The sequence below is a fragment of the Plectropomus leopardus genome, chromosome 23 (assembly GCF_008729295.1).
Source record: "Plectropomus leopardus isolate mb chromosome 23, YSFRI_Pleo_2.0, whole genome shotgun sequence".
Classification (NCBI taxonomy): Eukaryota; Metazoa; Chordata; class Actinopteri; order Perciformes; family Serranidae; genus Plectropomus; species Plectropomus leopardus.
This window is the reverse complement of record NC_056485.1, coordinates 12,620,449-12,626,448: the sequence shown is the minus strand read 5'-3', so window position 1 is coordinate 12,626,448 and position 6,000 is coordinate 12,620,449.

The following is a 6,000-nucleotide window of genomic DNA, read 5'->3' as shown; positions in this document are numbered from 1 at the left end:
ATGTTTTAGCTAAATGCCAAATAGCTAAATAAACTTGTTGTTGTATGCTGATTGCACAGTTTAAAAATTTAAATTCAGCTGTTCATTCCAAAGTGAAAAAAAATCTACACTACCACCTACATACTTTGGATTGAGGGTCTGTGTCAGCCTCCAGCAATAAATGGGAGGGCCAGGAGGTGAGCTTACCGTCCTCCTACTGCAAACATCGACTGGGTTGCTTGGTAGAAAGACCATTGTAATTTCAGTAATCACATCTGTGCCAATTAAGGAAATTGACACTGTGGAGGGGGGCAGCGTTCACACCCTCAACCCCTGAGCCCCCGAAGACTTGACTTTAGTTACAAATAAGAATCTGTTAAATGACATGAAACAAGCCTGAACACTGCCATAAATAAAGACCGCTCTTCGTCTTAGACAGATCTATCATAGACGGATCAAAAGTGCAATCTTATTAAAGTGGATAATCCTGTGAAAGATAATGTTGAAAGTGACATTTAACAAAATCTATTGAGCTGTTTACATTGTGGACACACGCATAAAAATCGGTGTTAAATCCTAAATAATGGCAGGCGAATGGTAAACATGACCCACTTAAAGCACTGGGTATATATTCTTCCACTGACATGAGTGCTGTAAGGTTGAGCTTTAGAAACCCAGCGTCTGAGGGAGCAGCTAAAATGTAATTAAAACAGGAATCTCTTAGAAATGAAGACATGCATCTCAGAATAATCAGTATTATTAAAACAGTTTTAAGTGGGTTTGTTGTTCAACCCAGAAACTAGTAATATCATGCAAGGCTCTGCTAATTTCCCTGATGGCCTGGCCCTGTAATATACAACATGATATTCAATTTGGGGTGGAGTAGTTGTTTTACCGGCAATAATTCTTAATAGGAGATGAACACTCAGACGCCTGTGTGCTGCTGGATGAGGCATGAGCCACTCCATTAACTGAAAATCCCAGACCTGCCCCAAGCTGAGTTCCCATTAATGCAGAAAGCGGTGAATGGGAAAAACTGCTCTATCAATAATTCCTCTGTAGTCCCAGCTGACTTTGCCTGCCGTCTAAACTCATTTGCAGTTTATTGGCCCCTATCTGAATAATGTGAGAAAATTAAAAGCAAAGCCTTTAGTCAACGCGTTTTCTTTGACGCAGCATGTTGGAAATAATCTTGGATTAAGGGAGAGCACACGGAAGTCAACAGTTGATAAAAAGTAAACAAGGAAAGTAATGTGATGATATAATTGGGTGTATTAAAGTCTGGGTAAAGCTTAATCAGATATTTCTTTGTAAACACTACGGCTGCCTTGTGATTTTACATATTTTTTGGTGGTAATAACACATTTTTCTGTAGAATGACACCCATTTCAAATTTAATTTTGCATTACCAGGACTTTAAAAAGTTTTACGATAATATCATTTGACTAAAATCTCCAAAACAATTTTTGAGGCCTTCTGTTTCCGTCAGTACTCACCCGTTTTTGTTTCTTGGTCCCGCTGTGCTCCTGCTGGTAAGAAGTGGGACACCAAAGCCAAAATCTGTGGGCCTGCAGGTGCTGAAAACAAATCCAGTGATCAAACAGCAAACACTGTGTGCCAGCCACAGTTTGACTTAGTCAGCTGTGGCAGGATGAGACTTCGCTCTCTGTGTGGGTGACGGAGAGAAAGAGGCCCCTGCAGGAACAACAGTGGGAAGCACATAAACACTGTTCAAACAGTTTTCACAGAGATGACGTCTCTGAGTGAGGACACGGGCGGCTCATCTCTCGACGCTTTTGTTCACATAAAAAAGAATGTCACGGTCTTGCAATGCTGTTAGAAAGCTGTGAAAAAGTTGAAAGGGAGCTACTGTAGAGAGCTGACATTAAAGTACATTGTTAATATTTGTCCCATTTCTCTCCTCCCCCTCGCACTCGAGATTGCGCAAGACTTTTAGCAACCACACTTGTCATTGAGGGCTACTCATACAGGGTCGAAACTGTGATTTCTAGAAGCTGAGTCATGAGTCCAGATTTCTCCAGTGCAAGCCACCATCCCTAAGAAGTGTTTGAAGTAGACACCACATTTTTTGGACTTTATTTTAAATAAGTTTCATATCATAATTTCTCATTTCACTTTCTATGTTGTGCAATACATGTTTCAAATGATTTTCCACATTCTTGTCAATGTAATTCTGGAGGAAAAAAGCTAAATTTTATTTTAATATAACTATAGTGAATCCAAAACAGTCAGATTTGAAGATATGTACCCTGGACCAGCCTTAGAAGAACCACACTGTGTTATTTGTAGAAAGTAAACTCCTGAAGACATGACCTCATGTCATGGTATATTTCTTTTTAAAATATATTTTTACATGTATTCATGCCCTCACCAACCCACGAGTTTGCTACATTTTGTAGATGTCAACAAAAGGTAATACAGAGAAAGACAACCATACACCTTCTAAATCCATGTTTCTTTTTACTGAACTAGGACAAGCTTAACTGCCTCATTAGCTCAACGTCAAACACACCTCATCCAAACGCAACAGAAACAAAATAAAACTCACCAAAGCCGTCTTGGTCAGTCATGTCAGTCATTTAGTTATTCCACTGTTCTAAGGATCCCCAACTCTGGTTTTGTCGAAATGGTCCCTTAATTCAGAGAGTTAGATGAAATAATATGTTTATTACAGCCTCTCCAGTATGAAGTTCATAGGAAGATTTTAACAGTATTAAAAAAATCACACCATTGGGATTTCTGAATACTCTGGTATACTGTACTACCGTGATACCACCCAAGTCTAGCCTTACATCTTGAAAACAAAGGGCAATGCTCCAGAGGGCTGTTTCCCTATCAGCCCAATCAATGGTTGTTATCTGTCCTTTTAAGCCCCATTGATATGGGTCAGTAGGGCCCTACTGTACCTAACATCTACATTGATTTTAATCTTTTTTTGTGTGCCATCATGAGTCCGATGGTGTAAAAGGAGAGCAAAGCTGAATTGATGCAGTACACGTTTAACTCCCCTGTGTCCTTGGGAGAGAGATCTGAGATTGGTGAGCATCCCCAAACTGTCAAGAGGGTCGTCTCAGCTCTTGCTTTGACACACGAGTACAATTCTGATTCAGCTGAGGATGCCTGAGGAAGGGAGACGATCATTTCACTGACTCATAAGTTGCTCGATACTGAAGACGCTTTTGAGATTTATTCATGGATGCTTAAAGTCTCTTGGAAAAACATGCGTATTGAAAACTAGGACATATGGATACAACAATCTGAAAGTGGTTTCGATCATTTGTCAGTAAATCATCACAAATACGCTATCTATCATCCTAAATTACACCCAACAGATTAAACATTTGGCATCACTTGAAACTGAGCTCAGCTGGCAATAAAGTTTTCATTATCTAACTTTGTAATCAATTTTAATGGGTACATGTTGATGTAAATGTGATGGATCCTATGAAGCTTTTATTTTCCTGTTGCACCCTGTATACCCCTCCAAGTTATATTTTTGGATGGGTAGCAGACACCAAAAGACTGAACAGACTGATCCGTAAAGCCAGTGACATTGTGGGAGTGAAGCTGGACTCTTTGACAGAGGTGTCTGAGAGGAGGATGCTGTCCAAGCTGCATGTCATCCTGGACAATGTGTCCCACCCACTCCACGACGGGCTGGTCAGTTACAGGAGTACATTCAGCACACGGCTGAAAACACCAAAATGCACCACAGAGCGCCACAGGAAATCATTCCTGCCTGTGGCCATCAGACTGTACAAGTCCTCACTCTGAATGTCAGACACTCTGATAATGTGCAATATCTACTTTAATGTGCAATAATCCAGTGCAATAACTACATCCATGTGTAATATTCTATATTCAAATGTTGGTAAGCTGTTGTTTTATTTATCACACGGTAGTAACAAGAGCAAATGTACATTTATATTTATACTTTAGTGTTTGGATATATTTATTTTATATTAGTACTTATGTTTAAATTTTATTGATATATTCTACACTTCCCTACTTCTTTTAAGACTTTAGAATGGGAGCATCTGTAACTAAAGGCAATTTCCCCTCAGGGATCAATAAATATTTCTGATTCTGATTGTGATTCTCATGTGACAAGTTTCTTAAAGTCTGGTGTTTCATAATGTCATGATTGTACATCTATAAAACGGGACGTTAATATATTGTCTAGGGCTGTCCTGAATACCATTTGGGCTCTGAAACTTCAACATTAATCAACGGAGCGGAGCAGGGATGACAGATACCGTGCTGACACCTTTCGACCCAGAACGTCACTGTAAGGTGACTGAGGGAGAGACACTGTACGCCACGTAGCTTCAGCGTCAAGTCAGAGAGAGCCCGTTGTGCCTCCGACTGCTTGTCAGCCGTTGTGACACTTTATAGTTTGTAAAGTAAAAAAAAAAAACTCTGACAGTAACGCAATACAACAATCTGTGTCCCGTGTCAGTTTAATTAGTCTGTTAAATTTCACTGTGCTAGTGGAAGATGTTAAAATTCACCTGCTCTGTGCTTAATAACCACCGGGTAAAATGGTCATTCCTCTGAAGCAGTATCACACTGAAATGGCATTCATCCTCGGAAAAAAAAAAAAAAAAAGATCATCCGAATGTCTCAATTGAAAACCAAATACCTACCCAATTAGCGAATATCTAAATATCTGAATATTCTGCTCCAGCCCTGATGTTGTCTAAGCACAACTGCACAGGAGCAGTTGAAAGCTGTCCTCACATAAATCCTATCTTAGCCACATAATGCATTTCAGAGTCCAGTGCTCATGTCATCAGATTTTAGGGGACTGTTTGGTGCGGCTGAGGAAACTCATGTAAAATCCTTCATGTGACACATATTGTAATATTCTGCTGAAGGCTACACTGTGCCGTTATTCACTCGACAACTGATACAGAAGCATCACGAGACCTTGAGGCAGATACAGGCTGTTTGCTTTGATGGTGAGGCTGTGTATGACTTTCTGTTGTGTGTATGAGGGGTTGCTAGTCATGAGCCCATTATTACCTGACAGTTACCTACAGTTCCTCCTAGCTGTAGGGAGCTCTTTAGTGTCTTTAAGATCATTGTTTTGGTTTTACGGCCTGCAATAGTGTTTTGGTTCACAGCTCTCATTGCGTCACCTCATGCAGCTTTAAAGACCTGGGGCCATATTCTCAAATCTTCCCAGTACAAACAGTTGCTCCTAGAAACCAAATTCTAAGCAAATTCTTAGAATTATGATGTTTTCCTAAGAATTTCCCCTTAAAATTAAGACTAGATCCTGGTAAAGATAAAAGTACAAAGCATCTTAGCCCTTGATAGAGCTCCTAAGGTGTAAAACTGTCAGAGGTAGGGAGCAGGATTATAAGGTCCCTGAAGAGTTTTGTAAGTAGAGAAGAAAATGCCAGAAAGACAAAGAGGTAGGAGAAACATTCTCCAAACGCTGGATGAGAGTGAGTTGATGTAATGCTACAGATTATGATGCAGGGATAATGTTTGTGGTCAGTCTTACTCTGGATGCTTAAATACATTTGACAACTGGAAACAATGCAACAGTGTAACAGTGTGATCACAAAAGAAGCACTTCCACAGTCTCACATTGTGATGCAGTTAATTTAATTTCCACTGTGTCCACATCTTGTGGGGTCACAAAAAAGCATGTGTGACAACCAATCATATCTTTAGACAGCTGTCTGAAAGTATTCTCAACATGTTTTTGAATACACCCCCAGTAGCAAAAGATATGATTTGTTGCCAATTTTAGCGCAAAAATATTAAAAGTCTTAAGCGCAATACAATACACACTGACTAGAAATGTAACCAAATCACCAGAATAAAAGCTGGCATTGTTCTTTTCTGTAAACCATGGATATGTTGAATTCTGCATAAAACACAAAGCTGGAAAGATGTGACCATGGGTGGGGAGGTGTGATATTTTTGTATGAACGCATATTAAACAGAACATATTGCTTAGGAGTTAGATGTTGAGTTCTGCAATGG